The sequence below is a fragment of the Cryptomeria japonica genome, chromosome 7 (assembly GCF_030272615.1).
Source record: "Cryptomeria japonica chromosome 7, Sugi_1.0, whole genome shotgun sequence".
In the NCBI taxonomy this organism is placed as follows: Eukaryota; Viridiplantae; Streptophyta; class Pinopsida; order Cupressales; family Cupressaceae; genus Cryptomeria; species Cryptomeria japonica.
Genome location: NC_081411.1, coordinates 510,400,293 through 510,425,744, shown reverse-complemented (window position 1 = coordinate 510,425,744; position 25,452 = coordinate 510,400,293).

The following is a 25,452-nucleotide window of genomic DNA, read 5'->3' as shown; positions in this document are numbered from 1 at the left end:
AAAATTGGCATATTTAATCCAATTATATATAATCTTGCAAGTCTTCAAACAAAAGGAATTTTGCATGTCCAGTCTATGGTCCAAAGATGAAATCTTGTCATTCAACAAGTTTAGCAAAGCAGGTATTTGATGAGTATAGGAACTTCCTCCATAGAAATCATAAATATCAAACTACTGAAAAACATCTTTTCAATGGGAAAGAAGAGACTACATCAAAACCATGAAGAATGACACATCACCTATGGAATTTAAAATATAATAGAATTAATCATCAAGGTTATACACTGGATCAAATTGTTTAACTATCATATATGATATGTTTGGAATTATATTTTTATATTGTGTTTTGTTTACTCATGTTGTAATTGACAATGATTGTCGTTGTTAATTTGTTTAATTTATATGCTTCATGAAGGTCGTCAAGGTATTAGTGGTTGGTTTCCACTGGGACTGAAAAGTTATCCCAGACAATTTAATAGGTTGCCTTACTATGAGCAGCTACAAATTGTGCATTTGTTTGATACAACGCATATCAGAAAGAATTTAACAGAAACGTTATGGAAAATATTGGATGGAAGGCATGACAAAGAAAAAATTATCAAAATTTGTAGTGCCATTTAGGAAGCCAATCATGTAATGAAAAATATAATTCAATTAAATAGCGATGGACACCAAATTAATATAAGCGCCCTTCCTTGGTTATTAACACTGCAACAAAGCAATGTTATAAAAGAAGTCATACGAAAAATTTGATTTCCCACAAGATTTGCCGCAAACATAAACAATATTATAACAAAGAAAGGTGAATTTGGGTCAGGGATGAAAACACATGATTGACATACCTTCATTAAGTTAATTATTCTCGTGTATATATATATATATATATATATATATATATATATATATGTATGTATATGTATGTATGTATGTATGTATGTATGTATGTATGTATACTGCATGTACTTTTATGTGTATTATGTTTACTAGTTTTGAAAAAATAATGAAAAGACCATTTTATAATTGTTACGGTATGTTCTACCTCTATCTCTTCAGACAACTTAGACAACAATGTCAAGCAAGTTATATATGATCTTGGAAAATACATGAGGTAAGTAATGATATTTGTTCAATTTGTTGTATACATCTTATATTTTCCATTTGTTTTACATGTTATGTAATATATTGTATATTTTTGTTAAATATTGTTAATATATTTGCACCTTGACTCACTTGTAGATGGTTGTCGTCTAAAGAAATCTATAAAGAAGATATAAATTTTTGGAAAAGAAAAATTCCTCGTCTAATGTGTGAAATGCAAAAGTGTCTACCTTCGACATTTTTCAATGCACAAGAATACTACATCATACACCAAGTTGAGGAGATTGAATTGTGTGGACCTGTACACACAAGGTCAATGTGGATGGTTGAGAGGCACTTGAAATTTTTGAAGGCTTTGGTTAGACAAAGAGCACATCCTGAGGGTTCTATGGTGGAGGGATATATGGTATACGAGTCCATGGTGTACATTAATGAATATTTGCCTAAGTTTGCAACAAAGATCCATGTAGATCGCATTTGGGATCCCAACTCCATTAACAAATTCGAAGGGGAGTACCTGATGGGGAAAGGTAGATTGAGGAAAGTGAGAGGTAATTATAAGATGGACATGGAGTTTAATTATAATACATTTTACATTGCCTTCAATTGCTTGAAAAGAAATAACAGAGAACTAGTCCAAATGAAATAATCTTCCACACACAAATAGAAAAGTACTAGTATTGTATTACTCCAGAAAATAAGCCAGCCATTGTTGAAAAGTATTAAAATCTTAAAAAGTGCAGATGATCTAATTTGCAACTATAACATAAAATCTTCACACAAAGATTTAAGATAACAATTATCAACCATAGATAATTATAACAGAGACCTGATTCAAAATGAAAGCATCCACAACACAAATTTGAATAAGAGAATTGGCAATATTTTAAAAGACTAGTGCCTTACTTACTTTGCGCAGTAGAGTCATTCACTTGCAAGCCCTATGTATAACTTTGAAAGACAATTTTTAAACCCTCCTTTGGACGGATCTGTCAACTACCCAACTCCCAATGTCATATAACTGTATGATATTCTTCATAGTTAGTTTAAATGAATTTAACTTTCCTTTTGAAAGACCAATTAAACAAAACATAACAGGCCACATGATTCTTAGATGTATCTTGATGATCAAACTAAAAAGCAGCATACAATTTCTTCACAGAGATATTTAGAGCAACTATCATCAACCATACACAATAACAACACAGAACTTACTTGAAATGAAAATATCCACAACACAAGTGCAAATAAGAGAACTGTGTTTTATATATTATCTTGAAAATAAAAGTCTTCACTTTGAAACATGAAGTTGATGATAATGTCCAACTAACTTGTAACTGTTGGTATTTTGGTTATGTTGATATGATTTTGTCATTGATGTCAACACCTATTAACACTTATCAACTCTGCCACTTTTGAGGATTGGCAATATTCACCGACAAGCAAGTGACTTATGCATAGTCATCGGTATCCGGTTCACCGGCAGGATATAATGTTCAACGACACTTGGAATGACATGGAAAACTCTTGGTTATGTTGAAGAAATCTTTTGGACACTTTGTCTTGGAGATTTGTTCATTGGAATATTCGTATTTGCATATTTGTTGTTACCGGCAAATAGGTCCAGAATAAGCACCGACATGCTTATCTATTCCAGATCAACACGACACGCTTTGGAGATGATTTTGTTGTTATTGTAAATGCATTAAGCCGACATATTGAATCGGATATTGCATCGGTTATTGATTTACTTGTAATATCTTTTAGAGCTGACCTACTAAAATTGGTCTTAGGTTATGGTATATATGTAATATCTTATTTGTAAGATCGGTATGTGATTGAAAAAGGAATTGTAAGAAGGTATATGATAGAATAAGCAGAGCTATACACGCAGACATCATTTGAAGGTGAGGCAAGGTTTTTGTGAAGACATATCAGAACTACACCGGTACTGAATCCAACATATGAAGATGTTATTTTGAGCAGTACATCATTATTGGATTTAACCATCCAATTGTAGTCAGTGTGACTCCTATTGGTGTTTGAGCAATGAGCTCTAGGCACTTGGCCTTTCTGCATGTGCAGACCCCATTTGTGTACACATACTATCTGCAGTAGTATCATCTAATTGTGGGTAAGGTTTCCCACCATGGTTTTTCCCCTTACAGGGTTTCCAAGTACAAATATTGGTGTTATATGTCGTGGATGTTATTGTCTTTCTGTTTCATGCATTAATCTTTACTGGTACTGCAATTAACTGATAAACCATCTACCGGCATAAAGTTTGGTTTACTGATATTAAGCATTAAGGTTGGTTAAGTTGTTTTTTATTTGAATTTATGATTCACACCCCCCCCCTCAGTTGTCTCCGGGACGTAACAATTGGTATCAGAGCTTAGTCCTCTTTTTGTAGAATTTTAATAGCTTGAGGAGATCCAATGTCTACTAACTATTTCAGGAAGGACAGTCCTAAACTTGATGGAACCAACTATGGCATATGGAAGATCAGAATAGAGATACATCTAAATTGCATTGGAAAGGACATCTGGGATGTTACAAAGAATGGCTATATTGCTCCTACTCAAAGTCAGCCTCATCCACCTACCTTAGGAAAAGATGAAGAAAATGGTTGCAAAGAAAGGGAAGTTGAGCGCATTATCAGATCAGCAAATCATGGGATTGTCAGATAGGTCTACTGCTAAATCTATTTGGGATCATTTGGAAACATTGAATGAAGGATATTCCATAGTCAAAATTGCAAAACTTGAAAGCTTCTAGGTCAGGTATGAAAATCTGAAAATGGAAGAAGATGAAAGGATTTCTGCTTTTATGGAAAGAGTAAATGAAATTGTTTTGGGTATTAAATGTTGTGGAGGAACCTTAAGTGAAGATGAAATTATTTCAAAAGTTTTAAGAGGATTGCCACCAGCATACAAAATGAAAGTTATTGCTATAAATGAGTTAAGAACTATGCCTAATACATCAGTAACTAGGGACACATTGATTGGAAAACTTTCAGCTTTTGAAATTGAGGAATTTGGTCCTATTGCTACTATAAAGATCTAGCTTTTAAGGCATCAACATCATCTGCACCATAATTTGATAAATCTGATTGGAAAGCCTTTTATGCAAGAGAACTTGAGGAAAGCAGGACAGAAAATGAAGAACTTGAAGAACTTGAAGCACTATCTGCAAGGAAAATGCCTAAAGGTCCAGTTGGAAGTAAGTATGAAGGTAAAACACCCTTTAAATATTTTAACTGCAATAAGATTGGTCATATGGCTTCAAGATGCCCTGATAGACATGCTAGACTAAGAGAAGAAGCTAGAAGAACATATGAACCTAACCCTGAATATCAGAGATACAGATTTAAGAAGAACAAAGATAAATCTTGTTATCTTGCTGATGAAGGAGTCACTGATGATTTTGATGAGGATCCGACAGACAATGGATGGGTTTTTGTTGCTATAACAGAAGATCAACCGACACCTACTGTTCAATCGGTAGAGCAGGATCTGGTAGCTAAAGTTGAAGTTAAGGATGAATGGATCATTGATTTAGGATGTTCACATCATATGACTGGTGATAAAGGTAAATTCTTGAACTTTCAGGAGTATAATGGGGGTCTGGTAATATTTGGAGATGATAAAGCTTGTTTGATCAAAGGAAAATGTACTATATCTCTTGATGGTAAGCATAATACTGACAATGTTTACTATGTTGAAGGCTTAAAGCATAATGTTTTGAGTGTTGGTCAATTAGTTGAAAAAGAATTTCAGTTACAATTCAAGAATGGAAAATGCAAAATTATGAATAGAACTGGTTTGGAAATTGCAACCGGTAATCAAACTAGAGGTAACATCTTTCATTTGAATAATAATGAAAAGACATGCTTGATTGCACATATTGATGAAAGTTGGCTATGGCATAAGAGACTTTGTCATGTAAATTTTGATTGCATGGTAAAAATCAGTACTACTAAGGCAGTTAGAGACTTACCTAAGATTGTTAATCCTCACAATCTGGTATGTAAGGAATATCAATTTGGAAAACAAGTTAGAGCATCTTTTAAAAGTATTCTAGAAAAATCCAATAATGCTCTTGACTTAATTCACACTGATTTATGTGGTCCAGCTAGAACTAAAAGCTTACAAGGTGATAGATATTTCATGCTAATCATTGATGACTATTCTAGAATGTGTTGGGTTACTTTTCTCAGAGAAAAATCAGAAACACTTGGGAAGTTCAAACTATTCAAGGTGATGGTAGAAAATGAAACCGGTAAGAAAATCAAATGTCTGAGATCAGATCAAGGAGGTGAAATTACATCTAAGGAATTTAATGCATTTTGTGAAGTGAATGGAATCAGAAGACAGTTATCAGCACCCCGGACACCACAACAAAAATGGAGTTGTAGAAAGGAAAAATAGAACTATCTTGGATGCGGCTAGAAGTATGTTATCAGAAGAAAATCTACCACATGTATATTGGAGAGAAGCAGTGAGTACAAAAGTCTATACATTCAATAAAGTTCACATCAAAGGTGAAACTGGTAAGACCCCTCATGAACTATGGTTTGGTATTACTCCTACTCTTAAATATTTCAGAATATTTGGAAGTAAATGCTATATTAGAAGAGATGAGTATATTGACAAATTTGATCCTAGAAGTGATGAAGGAATATTTCCTGGTTATTCATCTAAGAGCAAAGCATATAGATGTTTTAACAAGAGATTGCAGAAAATTGTTGAGAGTACAAATGTGAAGATTGATGAATAGTTTAGAGGAACTTAAAGCTATATAGACTTTGAACTGGCAATAGAGATACTAACAAATAAACCTACATTGAATCCACTGGTACAGAATGAAGATCTAGTTACACCGGTATCATCTGAAAATTCCACTCTAACTGAGGAACAACAACAAACAAAGGCACCCCGGTATGTAAGACTGAATCACTCTGAAAATCAGATAATTGGGAACAAGTATCAAGGAGTTATGACAAGAGGAATACTTGCAAATGAAGAGGTATGTCTTATTTCTCAAATTGAACCATCGTCATTTAATGAGGCATGTAAACATAAGCACTGGATTAAAGCTATGGAAGAGGAACTAGAACAAATTGAGAAGAATAACACATGGACATTAGTTCCTCGGCCTAAAGACAAAAATGTGATTGGAACAAAATGGGTATTCAGAAAGAAACTTAATGAAGATGGTAAGGTAATCAGAAATAAAGCAAGACTAGTGTGTAAGGGATATTCTTAGAAAGAAGGAATTGATTATAATGAAACCTTTGCACCGGTAGCTAGAATTGAGGCAGTCATATTATTCTTGGCATTTGCAGCACACAAGAACTACAAAGTATATCAAATGGATATTAAATGTGCATTTTTGAATGGAGATCTTGAAGAAGAAGTTTAAATTGAGCAACCTGACGGATTTTCTTTGACAGATAACAAAGATATGGTTTGCAGGTTAAGGAAAGCTTTGTATGGGTTGAAGCAAGCTCCAAGAGCTTGGTATGCTAGATTAGATAAATATCTTTTTAAGATTGGTTTTTCTAAAGGTAATGTTGACAACAACTTATGCTATAAAGTGACTAATGATGACATCTTGGTTATAGAAGTTTTTGTTGATGATATAATCTTTGGAGGAGAAGATGGATTATGTAAAGACTTTTCTATTGAAATGCAGCAAGAATTTGAAATGTCTATGATTGGAGAGATAAAATTATTTTTAGGATTGCAGATTCTATAGACTGATAAAGGTATATTCTTGAGTCAATCCAAGTACTTGAAGGAGTTACTAAAGAAATTTGGGATGGAGAACTCTAAACCGGTAAGCACACCTATGACTACAAATGACCAATTATCACTAAGGGATGAATCTGCACCTGTTAATCCGACTAGGTACAAATATATGATAGGAGGTTTACTGTATTTGACACAAACAAGACCTGATATTATGAATGTAGTATGTCTTGTTTCAAGATTTCAGAGTAATCCTAGAGAAAATCATGAATCAACAGTAAAAAGGATTTTCCAGTACTTACAAGGCACTACAAATCTTGGTTTATGGTATCCTAGAGATGAAAACTTTGAATTATGTGCATACACAGATGCAAATTGGGTTGGAGATGTGGATGACAGAAAAAGCACCACCGACAGAGCATTTTTCTTGGAAGCAGATAAATTTCTTGGTTGAGTAAGAAACAAAGTTGCACATCTTTATCAATAGCAAAATCAGAATATGTTGCAGTAGCAACTAATTGTAAACAGGTATTATGGCTTAAGCAAATGTTGAAGGACATAAAGATCAAATGCAAGGAACCTATAACTATCTATTGTGATAACACTGCAGAAATTGATATATCTAAGAATCCGGTACTACATTCTAAAACTAAACATGTTTCTATCAAACTGAATTTTCTGAAAGAGAATGTTGAAGCAAAAGAAGTAAAACTGGTTTATGTGAATGCATTATGTGAATACTAAAGAGCAGATTGCAGGTATTTTCACTAAGCCTTTGCTTAAGGAGACTTTTGAATATCTCAGAGATCAGCTTGGGGTCATACCCCCACCGGTAGAGACTTAGACAGTTGATGTTTGTCATCAACTGACAGAATTAACAGAGAAATCTTCTATTCCGACTTTGATGAAAAGAGCTACTTCTCAGGGGGAGTAGTTGGTATATTGAATTGGTTGGTATTTTGTATTTGAACTTGGTTTTATAGTAACTTTGGCATTTGATGTCAAAGGGGGAGAGATTGATATGGAAAAACAAAAGGAAAACACATGTTACTCTCAGGGGGAGAGATTGTTACTTTGGGAGAGATTGATTACTCTCTGTATCTGAATTTTGATTTCTGGTTATGATCTCTTTTGGGAGATTGTTGGTTTTTGGTATTTGGCATTTCTGTTTTGGCACTTTGATGGTTTTTCCATCTTGTGTTGCCATCAATGCCAAAGGGGGAGATTGTTGGTATTTTGGTTATGTTGATATGGTTTTATCATTGATGTCAACATCTATAAACACTTATCAACTCTGGCACTTTGGAGGATTGGCAATGTTCACTGGCAAGCAAGTGACTTATGCATAGTCACAGTATCTGGTTCACCGGGAGGATATAATGTTCACCAGCACTTGGAATGACATGGAAAAATCTTGGTTATGTTGAAGACATCATTTGGACACTTTGTCTTGGAGATTTGTTCATTGGAATATTCGTATTTGCATATTTGTTGTTACCGACAACTAGGTCTAGAATAAGCACCGATAGGCTTATCTATTCCAGACAACACGACACGCTTTGGAGATGATTTTGTTGTTATTGTAAATGCATTAAGCTGACATGTTGAATCAGATATTGCATCAGTTATTGATTTTATTGTAATATCTTTTAGAGCCGACCTACTAAAATTGGTCTTAGGTTATGGTATATATGTAAGATCTTATTTGTAAGATCAATATGCAATTAAAAAAGGAATTGTAAGAAGGTATATGATAGAATAAGAAGAGCTATACATGCAGACATCATTTGAAGGTGAAGCAAGGTTTTTGTGAAGACATATCAGAACTACACCGATACTGAATCCAGCATATGAAGATGTTATTTTGAGCAGTACATCATTATTGGATTTAACCATCCAATTGTAGTTAGTGTGACTCCTATTTGTGTTTGAGCAGTGAGATCTAGGCGATTGGCCTTTCTGCATGTGCAAACCCCATTTGTATACACATACTATTTGCAATAGTATCATCTGATTGTGGGTAAGGTTTCCCACCGTGCTTTTTCCCCTTACAGGGTTTCCACATAGAAATATTGGTGTTATGTGTTCTGGATGTTATTGTCTTTCTGTGTGATTGTCTTTGTGAATAGAGATGATGTCATATCACTCATTGCGAGCATGATACACCATCGTGATTCTCTATCACTTGTCTATTTATTATGATGTATATGTATTGTATATGTTGTGTTGGTGTTTGATGCAGGTTTGCAAGTACCAGACATCAACTCCACCTGGCTTCACAGGTCTAAGCATTTCTTTATCCCAATGGCAAGTTGTCAGAGATGACATAGTTTCCTTCACACACTCTAGGTCTAAGATGTGTAGCTTGTTGATTGCGCCACGACGCAAGTTGAGGTTAGAGTCTTGTGTTATGTTTGTTCCCTTGGCGTAAGATGAGTGGAATCTATGCTTATTTATTTGGGTATTGTGATTATTGTCTAATTATTTGATTATTTTAGGATGATGATTTCATTGTGAGATTTTATTTAACCAATTAGGATTAATTTAATTGGCTTATTGATTTATTTATTGATTGATTTATTATTTATTTTTGAATTATTAATCATCTATTTATTTAAATTAATTATTGATGATATTGAATTATTTTAATGGTTTATATATTTAATTAATTATTTAACGATTTATCTATTATTTGATTTATTATTTATTTATGTTGTTTTATTGATGAATGTTTTATTTATTTATTTTATTTATTGTTGTTTTTCTTTATTTAATTTATTATTATTATTGGTTTTGATTTATTGGCTTTATAAAAATTATTTATTGTTATTTGTGATTTGATTCTATATTTTTAATTGAGGGTCCTATTTTTAAGGCCTTATTCATTTAATTTATTTAATTGATATTATTGGGTAATGAGCTACTATTTAATGTGTTTATATAAATTTTATATTATCGGTAATTGCATTTGTAATATACTTACCTACCCTTGTGTGTGATTGGTTGATTTTCAATCAGTAGGTAAATTATATTGGGTAAATAATATATCCCTCGAAACTATACAAGTTAGGTATAATATATGGTTTATGAAATATTTTGATTGGTCGGCTTGTGTTATGGTTTTGAGTTTTGTATTTATCCGGCTTCCCGTGCATTCACGGGGGTTGGAAAAATTCAGGAGCTTGAAGAATTTGGTTTTGGAGATCTTGCATTTGGTTTTGAATTCAATTGTTGAAGGACTTTTGCTGGATTTTGGAATGCGCCTTCAAATTTCACTTTATTTCTTCATTTTCCAGGTTGGCTTCATTTTCCCGCACTCAAAATTTTGACTCAAAAAGAATTGTTTGTTGTGTTTTGAAAAGATTGTCTTGGGAAATTTGGATTTAGATTTGCAGAGATCATTTTCTATTTGAAAGGAATTGATTAGGGGCAAATTGCACTCCAATGCTCTAATTTTCTAAAAATTGAATTGTCCAAAGCATATTACCATATCCTCTATGTTTGATTTTGTTTTGGATCTTGTGTTTGATGGATCTTGATCTGAGTTTGAATTAGTTTCTCCCTTGTGTTGGTTGTTTGATTCTCTCTGTGTTTTGAGCTTGATTTGGTGTCTTGTTTCCCTATTTGGTTGCTGAGAGTTCTTTGTGACTCTTTGAGACTGTAGAATTAAATGTGCAAACACTTCCAAACATATGCAAAGGCTGCAATTCGACCTTGCAAGCCTTGTTTGAGTATCCTAATGATGTTTTCAATCTTGTTCTCTCTCTCTCCCTTGTTGTTTTAGCCCTCTTTGTCTCAGATTTGACACTGTGGGAGATGATTTTCTTTATGCAGTTTTTAGCAGTGAATATGTTTATGTTGTTTTTGATTGTCTTAGTTGGATATTGGATCTTCTAGACCATATAGTTGTTGTATGTGTGCCATTTTTGACCCCTTAGTCCATCTATGTCAGTTCCTAAGTTTGGTGTCACGGTTTGGTGTTGTTTTTTGCTCTTTCTCCAAAAACACTATGAAACCTACCATGGGTTTTTGGGACATAGAAGGGGTGCTATGCTGCACCCTAGGGGTGCCATGGTATGTACCCAAGGAACTGAGAGACTTGTCAGGGGTGCTAAAGCCCTAAAACTTCAGATGCAAGCATATTTGCCAAAAACGCCATCTGGGAGACTGAAAACGCTATGGTATGAACCAAAAATCCTATTCTAAGTACCAAGAACGCTACCATACATACCAGAGGTGCTAACCTGGGAACTAAGGGTGCTGAATTATCTCGAGGGTCTCAAAAAGCCAGTTTTTAGCTTGTTTTAGGGTTTTTTGGGATTGTTTGCGTACTCTAGAGACATGTGCAGTCGGTGTTTTCATTTTTAGAGTTACATTTGATGTGTTTTGATCCTTCATTTTTTTTCTTGTGCTCCTATAAGAGGATTCGTGCCTTACCATTTAGGTGTTCCATATGTGACATGTTGCTCTAGCAAAAGGGAGAGTTCCTTGCTGTTGAGGGATTGATTGTATGACTCCAGTGGGATGTTATATGCCTCACTGTAGAGGATTTGACATGGTTTTGATTTCAATTTGGATTGCATTCATGTTTAGTCTTTCTTTTGAGTTGATTCTGTTAGCACACATTTTTGCAAAATATTTTGTGCTATTTATTGATGTATATTTTCTATTGGCAAATGCACACTCCAATGAGAAATTGTAGGTGATTGAAGGTATTTTCATTGATGGCAACCTTGCAATCCTATGATACTAACAGACACCGGCATCGACAGACTCTACACCGACATACAGATCACTGACACCAAAAGGAAGATTACCGACACCCTGGCCGACAAGAATTTTGTTTAAATGTATTTTGTATTTAATTGTAAAATCTTTTGTAAGCCAACTTGGCAGATTGTAATATGACTCATATATGTATGAGATCATTGTAGATCATTTAGAAGAGAAATAGGAAAGGATTAATGCAGACCTAATATGCAAATTGTAAGGCATATATTGGATAAGGGTTTATGTATATTGCAGAGCTTAAACCGATACTGAATCTAGCATAGTAGATGCTGATGTGAAGCAGTACAAGACATTGGATTTGTATAATCCATTTTGTAAGTCAGTGTGACTTCTTTTTGTATTTGAGCAGTGAGCTCTAGGCACTTGGCCTTCCCGTATGTGCAGGCCCCTATTGTAAGCAGTAATATTCTCTTATTGGCCAGTAAGCGAATATTGTGGGTCACAAATCCCATTGAGGTTTTTCCCACACCGGGTTTCCTCATTAAAAAATACTGTGTTATGGTGTGTCTCTAATGTTGTTGTTATTGCTCTTATTTACTGCTTTATTTTTGGTTTACCGGTACACAGTTTTGATATGGTTTTCATGCTATAAGTTAAGAAAATTATTATACTGATCAGATACTGATTCACCCCCCCCTCTCGGTATCTTTGGGAATCCTAACATTTTCATCATAAGAGCGTTTACTGCTGGATTTCATGTGGAGGAGATATGTTGTTGTGTCAGAGAAATCCAATTGTAGCCTGAATCTGTATGAACAAGTATCACTTGGGCATATTAACGGATGGCATTAAGTATGGTGACATTTTGATAACCTTTATCATGAGAGTCTTTGCATTGCAAGAGCACATTTTAGGGTTCATCACAGAAGCAGGGGTCATGAGTGCATTCGTAGATGTTTTCATTGCCTTAGAAGTCCATTAGCATGGTTGTGGAAAGTTACATTTGTGAAAGAAATCCTTCTCTTCATAAAATATAAAATCATGTTTATCGGCATAAGTCACCCCGATAAGATTGCCTAAGGAGAAAAGGGTGTGTGTCCATTGACAAAACTCACACCGATGAGTCTGATGGCATTTTCTCAGGGTGCAATCGACAGGAAGAAAGTTTGGCGAGTTAGTGATCCATTAGGAAGAGCTACACCAATAGAATAACAAGAAGGGGAAGCCATCGACATAGTGTTCACTATTGGAAGCACAAAAAAAAGGTTACCCTGATACCCGATGAGGTTATCGGCATAACTTGTGCCGATGTTGGATGGAGCAGAACACTTATTGGCGATGTCATCAGGTCATCGAAAAGTGTCATCTTACGCTACCCCGATAACTGATGGACTAGGTGGCGAAGGAATTGTTATCGGCCAAACCTACTCCATAAGGTTGAGAAAGGGAAGTTGACAGATGAAGAAAGCCCCTCGTTCGACATCAACATTTTCAGACAGTATTTGCAGTATATGTACATGGCATGCAGTCAAGTAGGAGGAGTTGAGGTTTTAGATGTGGCTCGAATATGACCTTTAGTACTTGCTGCAGATATACAAATGCATGAGCCGAGACAATTTGATTATGCTGCCTACATTGTGGAAAAAATGCACAAGGGTTTCTTAAATCTTCAGAGTAACCCTGATAAATCTTTTAAATTTTATTCATTATTGATGCATATTATCTTGTTTTACGAATGACCCAGGGTGTTGTGGTTTGAAGAATTGAAATTAAATATTTATGGTAAGGATGGGCAAGAGAAGCCAATACAATTGTGGGTATCACTGTGGGATTCTTGATTCATGAGATCCCATTATGTCAAATTTGAAGAGATTTTTTGTTCAACCACTATACAGAGATTTTGGGGTTTCTTGTGATGGATCATTCTCAGAAGAAATTAAAAGATTTCTTAGACCCGATACGCATGGAGATACAAGGGTGAATCATAATTGGGGTGATTGGTACTTATCCCAAGATTTCTCATATGTTAGAATTTATGGGTTTGAAGGTGCCCCTTATATGTTACCAAAATTGGTGCCTGATAGAATTGCATATCTGGAAATTGTAAGGCAATTAAGTTTGTCGAATGCTAAGCATTTTGGGGTTGCACATAAATAGACATTTCTACCAGGAACTCTGCATTTTGGTGATTTCACCATTGTATCAACAAAGGCTTATAAAGTTATTGACAAAAAGTTAATAGAGGATTATAATCTGTATGAACACACAAGCATAAAAAATTATGACCCAGAGGGCTATATACACCAGTGTAGAAAAAAGCAGAATCTTGGTGATTACTTTCATGAACATATTGAAGCTCTGGATATCTTCAGAAATAAGGAGTCTGAAGAAGCTATGCAATTTTTTTAGGATTTGAATCAGAAATTAGAAGAAAGAAGACATAGACTGCAGGAAATGGAGGAAGAAGAAGTTGAAAGTGAATCAGGTGAAAATGAGGCTGTCTAAGGATTTAAAATGCCTGAAAGAGAAGAGGAACCCGATGCACATGATCAAATTGTTGCAAGGATGAATATTGATATTGAGGCCAGATTGGAGGAGCATAAGAAATTTGTGTCTGATGATGTTTTTGTTAAGTTTAAAGAGTTTAGGACCTTTTTGTATCAATTCAAAGGCAAGAGATTGAGGGATGCAATCCCTGATATCACCCCAGATAATGAGGCAGAGTTAACAAGAAGGCTGAAAGCTTAGATTGATGCGGAGATGGCTGTGATGACCCCTCAAAGAGGGAGACAATTTCTTATAGAGGCGGAGATTATTTTGTTTCCTGGCTGGGGTTTGAGTGCCTCATACATTTTTGACAGTTTGTTAAATTCAAAAAATAAAGAATTCAAATTGGATATTCAGGGAGTTGATGATATTTTCATTGGGTCAAGGTATGATGAAGATGAGGAAGCTATGTTACTGTGGGATCTTTATCCTCCAAACAAAAGGCCAAATATAATTGATGTTGATAAAGCTTTTGGTCATATGATGAAGCTAAAAGTTGGTGAAGTGGATCGAATGGTCACAATAGATATGGGGATTGATATTTCCAAATTGAATAAGGCATAGATGAAGATGTTAGCAAAAAAAGTAGGGAAGTACAAGTCAATGTATGAAGAGCTCTTGAGAAGTAGAGGTCACCCTGTACCCCAAATAAAACACGAATCAAAATTAAAGAAGAAGTATGAGGAATTGCATAGAGAAAAGAAGAAGTGAAAACAGAAAATGCAGAACATAAGGGCAGACTCAGCATGTGTGTTATTGTCAAAAAGATTTGAAAAGTTAAATGGAGTTCTTGAAGACTTCTAGACAATTTACCAGAAGAATATGGTAATAGTATGTCACATAGGAGAATCTCTGAAAGATTACATATGCTCTTGTAGGATAAGAAGGCTAGTTAGGCAGACGATGCAATTATTGAGAAAATTCAAAGACTGATAAAAAAACATGAGAAGTTTGATGTAGACTTAAAGATTGAATATGACGATTGTCAGGGAATTGTGCGACATGGTATTCGAGAAGTGATAGATGAAATAGGGAGGATTAAGGACAGGAATGTGTGGATTACAGAATGTCAACCATTACTTAATGCTTCCCTAGATATTGCACTGGCTGACACCTTGGACATGGTAGAGACAATGGACCAGTTGGAAAACTTTGTAACTATAGAGATTGGAATACAGGATATCATCTTCAATGCCAACACTTACAAGGATGAGGCCTACCTGTGACATGTTCAGAAATGTGGCTTGGTCCAAGATGGCCAGAGTTACTTTGTGTCAATTGTAATATGTTGTGTAATATTGTTAGTTGTTATAGCAGTTAGGGAGTTATAAGTTAGGTTTTTGTCAGTTTTTAATTTGTACTAATGAAAGGGTGTGTCCTTTCATTTGTGTCTTTTAAATCGCACATGTATAGGGAGTCATTTTTATATACAAGGGAGGAGTTCACAATTAACAAGTCTTATCTTTTAGATTGTTTGTTGGGACTAGTAGTGTTATGTTAAAGCAAGTCTAAAGAAATGAAAAAGTCATTTTTGGGCAAGCAAGAATATCATGAGGTACTTGTGAGTCTATAGCTTTTGTATATCTTTTTTTTCCAAAATTAGTATATAAGATTCGCTATCTTTATCTTCAGATCATTTTATGTTACATGGTGTTGATAAATCAAGTTCTTTGGGTAAATCTAATTAAGATTTACGACAATGTGCCATCACATGTTGTTGCATAGGAAACATAATTGTTTTTATTATTCTTGCAACACATAATGAAATCATTGCAATGATAGTCATGCATATTTGTGAATTTTTCAAACTGTCTCCAAAGTTGATTACAAATATCCGTCCACTAAGTAACATATAAATTGTCAGATAAGGCACTAGTCTATTGTTAGTTTTTTTTGTGAGTAAAATTGGTGTGCATAAGGTCCTCATCAAGGAAACATACTTCTCATTCCTATCAGTATTGTTCTTTAATAATTACTTAAGGTTCCAACAAAATGATTTTATAAGCATTCATTCACTATTAATTATATTCAAGTTTTTAGAATAAAGCAAGTTAAAAGCACAGTTGCAGGGATAATTTTGCCATTCTTGCGAACAACTAATTTGACAAGTTTAAATTCACTATAAAGAAGTCTCTTCGTGCTTTGGAGATTAAGGTATACCCACCTAGGTCTAGTGGAGCCTAAAGTGCAGAGGAATTTGGTCTTTGACCATTCCTGTTCATTGGTCAAGGCTGATTGAGAATTTAGTAGGAGATTTGGCAAAGCTCTAGGATTTCCAATTTGTGGTTTTGGGAACCAACAGTTTGGCGACTCTGTTGGGGAGTTGTCATAGTAAGTGTTCAGAATATTTGGTGTTTTATTTCAGACTCTACTAGAGGAAGGAGCCCAAAAGATTAATAAAAATTGTTGTTCCTCTTAGGAGGCGGCGATTCTACATCTAATACATGAATAATAGTTGGTATTTTGAGAAAGTAAGAGAAACCCCTAGGAATTTATCAATAAGATTAATGCAGGGGAGAAGGTCTCTGCACAAGGGACAAGATAATCTTGTTTAGTTGAGTCCAAAGAAAAGATACAAAGAAAATAAATCAACACCAAGTATGGAATTTGGGGGTTATAAGAAATTTCCTAGTAGAGAGGATGGCTCTTCATCTAGTGATAAATATGAAAATTTGGAGGAAAATCCTTTCTATACCTTAAATTCAAAAGATAATAATGGCGGCCATGATGAAACCCTGATTACTGAGGAACAGAAGGAGAGGCAGTGGGATGCAATCATACTTAAAATGGCTGACTTAAATGGAGATGAATCCAAAATGGCAAAGGCTCTTAAGAGACAACCAGATTGGGTATTGCAGAAGCTCAGATTAGAAAGAGATACCGTTCAAAGCCCTAAGTCAAACAGGGTTGAAGAAGAAAAAGGAAGAGGTGAGGGAAGTAGACTAACAACCCCTAGGTATAGTCCCCCTCACATGAGAAACATGGAACAACCATTTAGGATCTTTAATAGTCCAATGTTTGATGTTTTGGATAATAATTATGAAAAAGGAATAAATGAAAAAATATACCCTACAATGAGAATACAAGCCAGTATAATAATAGACAATGCAATAATCATAATGATGAAAAAAGAACTAGCAGTGGGGGAATTATTGGTAACTGGAATAATAGAGATAGGACCAACAATGTAAGTCATAATAGAGGTAACAATGGTAATAATGATAATGGAAACAATGGAAATGGAAATAATAATCAAAATGGTGGTGGAGGCAACAATGGAAACAACGGTAATAATGGAGGAAATGGAAACTATCAAAATAACAACTATGGTTGCAAACCACCTATGACCATTGAAAGGTATAAATAGTTGGATTTCAGCGGGATAGTTGGATATTTGAATCAGATTTCAAATGATTTAAGGTCATCCATCCCTAAGTTCATAGGAAATGTAACCGATTCTACAGAACAACATGTAATAAATGTAAAAAATACCATTGAATAATTTGAAGTCCCTTATGAAGATGTATTTATGAAACTGTTTGTTCAGACTCTAATAGAGGATGCAGGAGAATGCTACATAAATCTTCCCGACAGATGCATTGGTAGCTGGTAGGAGTTTGTGACACAATTCTTGGAAGAATTTGGAGACCATAATGATACTTCATTTGCATCTCATGAGTTGACAAGCATAAAGAAGAATCAAAATGAATCAGTCTTTGAATTTAATAAGAGGTTTAATAAAGTGCTTAATAGAATACCAAGGGATATTAGACCTATGGATTCATTTTTGATTGAATTTTATTTGAGTGCTTTTGACAGCAAGACTCACTATGAGATTCTATCTCGTAAGCCTACCACCTTGTAGCAAGCATTTAAGATAGCCATTACCATTGAAAATAACAGAAAAGCTGTTGGGAGAATTGGCAAGAGAGATGATCCAAAATTATATAATCCCAGAGAAACAAAAAAGGATGAGTTTATCCAAATCATGGAAATGCTGAAAGATATGAAGGGTAAGCAAAATCACAATGAGAAGCCACCCCCATATAGAAGCAATAGGTCAAAGAATTACAATAGGCCAAGATTGCATGACATGCCATATAACACAAACTGGAAAGATGGTAAGCCATTGAATGCCAATCTAAACAAAGAAACTCCTGATCCATTGAAGAAAGTAAACAATTTTGTGGAGGAATATCCATGGTGTGAAGTCTGCAATTTACCCCATGTTGTAGAACAATGTATGATTACTCAAGGTTTTGTAGAAGAAAAGGACCATGAGGATGAGTATGAGCCCACAGTGAATGCACTTTTATCAGATCTATTTTGGGGTAGGGATGAGAATTCATCTGAGGATGAGTAGTCATTAGATGTACGATGAAGGAGAGAGAGCCAACAGTACAACGTACAACAAATTTTCACTGATGATGATGTGGACACCACAACCTTAAGGAGATTGTTCCATGATGAAGAGCCAATGCATTCCTTGAGAAACTTAATAGATGAAGAAAAGAAATCTTATACTGTGGCAGCAATAGCACAGACAAAAAATAATTATCAGCTAAGGAACAAAATAGTGAGCCCAAAGCAAGGTAAGCCATCCGGGATATTTGCAAAGGTTCTTAAAGCTAGTGGAAACAAAGACACCATTGAGAACGAAGAAAAGGAAGGTGCAACAGAAAAGGTCAAACAAACAAAACCTCCTAAATTGACAAAGCCGATTGAAATGAAACAAATTAGTAGGCCACTTTTGAATTGTGGATTATTTATGTCTTAGGCCTTATCGCAGGTGAAAGTATCTTTGCCCTTGCTTGAAGTAATGAAATTTCCTGATTGCAAAAATGAAACAATCAAGATTTTGTCTAACATTGGTGAAGTTAATAAAGAGGATCATAGGCCAAGATCTGAAGATCCACCTGTTGTCTATTTGGGAACTTCTATCACTAAGAATCTTACCCAGGTTGATCCTTTTTATCTGACCTTGTTGATTAACAATAAAATGGTTAAGAATTGTATGATAGATTCAGGTGTAGCTGTGAACATAATGCCAGAAGATGTCATGAAGGAACTTGGGATGCATGTAGACACTCCCTATGGGAAATGTTATGTTATGGATAATAGATCAGTCCTAGTTGTTGGAATTATGAAGGATGTGGAGTTTCAATTTCCAGCATGCCTAGATGCATCATATAAAACAAACATCACAGTTGTTCAAGTGCCTCCAAATTATAGGATGTTACTATCAAGGCAAAGGTCAAATTTAGTAGGGGGATACATTTAGTTAGCTTTGTCATATGCAACCATCCTAGTAAAAGGAGGAGATGTAAGGATTGATACAGAGCCGAGATCATCCTACCTGATAGAAGAAGTTGATCCAAATGAAACAACATGTTATCTTGAAACAGATATGGATAACTTTTAGGTAAGTATTTCTAAACCCATTCGATGCAAAACTAATAAGCTTGAAGATACTATTGAAGCACATGAGGATAAAATTTGGAAAATGTACTTTGATGGTGCTTGCAGTAAAGAAGGAAATGGAGCTGGTGTGGTTTTTATTTCTCCTAACGGGAAATCATTGAAATATTCTTTCTTGTTAGCCTTTGAATGTACAAACAATGTTGTTGAGTATGAAGCACTCTTGTTAGGTCTTAGAATAGCAAATAAACATGGTATACAACTACTAACAGTTTATGGTGATTCAGAGTTAGTTGTATCTCAAGTAAGGGAAAAGTTTGCTACTAAAAGTGTAAGGCTTCAAAATTACAGAAATGAGGTGTGGGACTCTATTGAATTTTTTGATGCATTTTATATAACATGGATTGAAAGATCTAACAATATTTTAGCTGATTTTATGGCTAACCTAGTAGTTAAACATAATGATATTCCTTTTGATGACATTACCCAAGTTGAACTAAAAACTAGACCTGCAGTACCAGATAACATAAAGAACTAGTAGATATTTGATGATGACAGGGATCTTCTAAAGTTCTTATTTTGTGAAGATCAGTATGAGGGCCAACACATGGATTGGAATGCATATGTGGAAGAGGAGAATGGTAAGGGGTCTCTATTCAGAAAAGACATTCTGTAGCTTAAAACAAACAAGATTCCAAAAGGGTTGGTGGAACTAGAGAGGTTGTTTGACAATAAGGGCGTGGCAAATTTCAAACCCAACACTGGAAGTTGTGAAGAAGTGGAGAAAATAAACTTTGGAAGTGAAAACAATCCCAGAGAAGTTTACATTGGGAAGAAGCTGACACCAAAAATTAGTACTGCATTGGTCAAGCTATTAAGAAAATACATACATGTTTTCGCCTGGTCATATGATGACCTTAAGGCATACAGAGAGGATTTGTTCTAGCATGAAATCCCACTTAAGCTAGATGCAAAACCATTTAGGCAAAATCAAAGGCCTATAAATCCCACATTAGCTCCCAAAATAAAGGAAGAGTTGATGAAGATGAGGAATGCAGAGATTATAGAGCCTATAAGGCATTCCACATGGGTGTCAAACTTGGTGCCTGTTAGAAAGAAGAACGGTGATATCAGATTATGTGTAGACTTTAGAAACTTAAATATATCATCTTTAAAAGATAATTATACTCTGCCTAACATGGAAGGTTTGCTACAGAAAGTAACAGGAAATGAACTACTTTCTATGATGGATGGGTTCTCTAGTTACAACCAAGTGAAGGTCAAGGAATAAAAAAAATACAAAACAACTTTCACTACACCATGGGGCACATATGTGTATGCCAAGATGTCGTTCGGACTTACCAGTGCTGGAGCTACTTTTCGAAGGGCCATGGATGTAGCCTTTGAAGGCCTCATTGATTACATTCTAGTTTTATACCAGGATGACTTGACAACATACTCCAAGAAAGCAGAGAACCACTGTAATGATCTAGAAAAGATTTTCATCAGAGCACTAGAATATGGTATTTCTCTAAATCCAAAAAAGTGTCACTTTGGAGTCGCTGAAGGTAAATTGCTGGGTCATATTGTATCTAAAGATGGAGTAAGGATTGAACCTGAGAGAATTACAACCATTGATAAAATTCAGATTCCTAAAATAGTCAAAGCCATTCAATCATTCTTTGAACAAATTAATTTTGTGAGAAGATTTGTGTCAATTTTTTTTGAGATTGTAAAACCCATTGCAAAGATGTTGAAAAAGCGTGCAGAGATAAAATGGACTAATGAAGCAATTGAGTCTTTTGTGAACATTAAAAAGGACATCAAGGAAGAATCTGTACTTAAATCTCCTGATTTCTCTAAACCTTTTCAAGTATTTTCTTTTGCTTCATTTCATACTATTGCTGCGGTTATGTTACAAAAGAATGATGAAGGTCATGAACAACCAGTGGCGTTCTTTAGAAAAACACTGCAAGCTTCTGAGTTAAATTATGATATAAATGAGAAACAAGCATATGCCCTAGTAAAAGCTGTAAAATCTTTTAGACCATATTTAGTGGGAGCTAATGTCATTGCCTATGTTCCTAATGCAACAATCAAGGATATTTTCAGGCATACTGAAACTATTGGGAGAAGATGTAGATGGATCAATCAAATCTAGGAGTTCAACATTGACATCCAGATTACTAAATTTGTAAGAGGTCAAGGTTTGGCTAAACTAATGACAAATTCAAATTTGGAAGCAACACAGATAAATCAGGTAGAATTAGAGGAGGCTCAAATAAGCATTGAAATGTGTCCTTGGTACAAGAATATTTTCTATTATTTAAAACACATGAAGTGTCCAGAGGATTTAAATGATAGTCAGAAAAGAACACTTAAGCTTCAAGCATCTAGGTATGTATTGCTTAAAGGTAATTTATATTGGAAAAAAAGGGATGGTATCCTTTTATTTTGTTTGGATGTTTATCAAGCACAATATGTTTTAAAGGAATTGCATGAAGGTGTATGTTGGGGACACTTTTTAGTGAAAACCACTGCCCATAAAATACTTAATGTCAGTTACTATTGGCCACAAGTCTTTAAGGATTGTCATACTTATATTAGAAAATGTGAGGCTTGCCAAATTTTTTTCAGGAAAGCTTAAATATGATGGAGCCCTTCCACTTAGACCCATGTAGACTAAAGAACCTTTTCAAATGCGGGGTATTGATTTCATAGGAGAAATTGCAAATAAATTCAGTGGAGGATACAAATGGATTTTGGTAGCCATCGACTATTTTACCAAATGGGTAGAGGCAGTTCCTACAAGGCAGGATACAAGTAAGGTTGTGACAAAGTTTCTTTTGGAGAATATCTTGACAAGATTTGGGGTACCCCATAGGATTGTTGTAGATAATGGGATGCGTTTTAGATCCAAAACATTTGTTGATTTTTGTAAAAGTTATGGAATCACTTTGTCATATTCATCACCTTATCATCCCCAAGGGAATGGACAAGCAAAATCTAGTAACAAAAACTTGTTGAAGATCATTAAAAGGATGTTAGGTGACAACAAAAGGGCATGGGACTCAACGTTGAATTTGGCAATATGAGAAAATAGGGTAACAATCAAGAAGTCCATAGGGTTTGCTCCTTATCAGCTTGTTTATGGAAAAGAAGCAAGGTTGCCTCTGAACAACCTGCTCCCAGTGTATAAACTTGTTTCATAGAGATATCTAGAAGAAGTTGATTTCATGGAAGACAGGCTGGTCCAGTTGGATGAATTAAATGAGTACAAAAGAGAGGCTTAGGAAAAAAATATACAGAGGCAGAAAATGGTAAAGGCATTGCATGACAAGAAAGCCTGTGAATTTTTTTTTGAAAAGGGAGAGTGGGTGCTCAAGTGGAATGCAAAAGACCAGGACAAGGGTAAGCATGGAAAGTTTGAAGCACTCAGGCTAGGACCATACATTGTCATGGATAAAGAAGGAGAAAATTCGTACTTTTTACAAAACACTGATGGTGAAATTCAGGAATTTCCAGTCCATGCACAACATCTCAAGCATTTCTTCTCTTAAGGAATAGGGAGTATCTTTGTACTTTAGTAGTGTAGGCTTTATTTTCTATTTTTGTTTATTCGTGTTTATTGGTCTGCTTTCCAGAGATAGTTGAGATCTTGATATATCCCTAAAAGGAACATACACCCCCAGAAAGAGCCACTGTTAACACACATTTTTGCAAAATATTTTGTGCTATTTTTGATGTATATTTTTATCATAAGAGCATTTATTGCTGGATTGTGTTAGGTCCCAGAGACAACTGAGAGGAGGGGGGGGGGGGTGAATCAGCTATCCAATAAATTCAACCAAAATTAACTTAAACCAAAACTTAATTCTTAATACTAGTAAACCAAACTTTATGCTGGTAGACAGTCTTAACAGTTAATTGCAATACCGGTAAAGATTAATGCATGAAACAGAAAGACAATAACATCCACAACACATAACACAAATATTTTGTACGTGGAAACCCTGTAAGGGGAAAAACCACGGTGGGAAGCCTTACCCACAGTCAAATGATACTACTGCAGATAGTATGTGTGTACAATATGGATTCTGCACATGCAGAAAGGCCAGTTGCCTAGAGCTCACTGCTCAATCAAAAAATGAGAGTCACACTGACTACAATTGGATGGTTAAATCCAATGATAATGTACTGCTCAAAATAACATCTTCATATGCTAGATTCAGTACTAGTTTAGTTCTGATTACCTTCACAAAATCCTTCCTTCAACCTTCTAATGATGTCTGCGTGTATAGCTTTTCTTATTTTCGCATATACCTTATTGCAATCCTTTTCGCATTCACATATTAATCTCACAAATGAGATCTTACATTTATACCATAACCTAAGACCAATTTAATAGGTCGGCTCACTAAAAGATATTACAATAAAATCAATTACAAGTAAATCAATAAGCGATGCATCATGTCGGCTCACTGCATTTACAATAATAATAATTCATCTCCATAACATGCCATGCTGATCTGGAATAAATATGCTTGCCGATGCATATCCTGGACCTACTTGCCGGTAACAACAAATATGCAAACCCGAATAAGCAAATAACCAAATCGCCAAAACCAAGTGATCGAATAATGTCTTCGACATAACCAAGTAGTCTCCAAGTCATTCCAATTGCCGATGAACAATATAATCTGTCGGTGAACCAAATACCGGTGACTGTGCATAAATCTCTGACTTGCCGGTGAATATAACCAAAGATCTCCAAGTGCTGATAAGTGTTGACAAGTGATGACAGGTGTTGACATCAATGACAAAACCATATCAACATATCCAAAATGCCAACAATCTCTCCCTTTGGCATTGATGGCAACACAAGATGGAAAAACCATCAAAGTGCCAAAATAGAAATGCCAAAAACCAAAAACCAACAATCTCCCAAAGAGATCATTAACCAGAAATCAAAATACATAATATCTCTTCCCCTAGGAATAATCTCTCCCCAAAAGAAAAAGATAATGTGTTTTTCCATATCAATCTCCCCCCCTTTGACATCAAATGCCAAAGCAATGCAAAATCAAATACAAAATACCAACTTATTATACCAACTACTCCCCCTGAGAAGTATCTCTCCTCATCAAAAGCCGGAATAAAAAGATTTCTCTGTTAATTCTGCCGGTTGATGACAAACATCAACTATCTAAGTCTCTACCGATGGAGGGAGGACTCCAAGTTGCTCTCTGAGATACTCAAATATTTCCTTAGGCAAAGGCTTAGTAAAAATATCTACAATCTGCTCTTTAGTATTCACATAAATCAATTTCACTTCTTTTGCTTCAACATTCTCCTTTAGAAAATTGAATTTGATAGAAACATGTTTAGTCTTAGAGTGAAAAACTGGGTTCTGAGATATATCAATTGCTACTATATTATCATAGTAGATAGTTATAGGTTCCTTTCATTTTACCTTTATGTCCTTCAACATTAGCTTGATCCATAATACCTGTGTACAGTTAGTTGCTGCTGCAACATATTCTGATTCTGCTGTTGATCGACTTGTACAACTCTGTTTCTTGCTCAACCATGAAATTAACCTGCTGCCAAGAAAAAATGCTCTGCCGGTGGTGCTTTTTCTATCATCCACATCTCCTGCCCAATTAGCATCTGTGTATGCATATAAATCAAAATTTTCATCTCTAGGATACCATAAACCAAGATTTGTAGTGCTTTGTAGGTACTGGAAAATTATTTTCACTGCTGATTCATGATTTTATTTAGGATTACTCTGAAATCTTGAAACAATGCATACTACATTCATAATATCAGGTATTGTTTGTGTCAAATACAGTAAACCTCCTATCATGGACTTGTATCTAGTCGGATTAAAAGGTGTAGATTA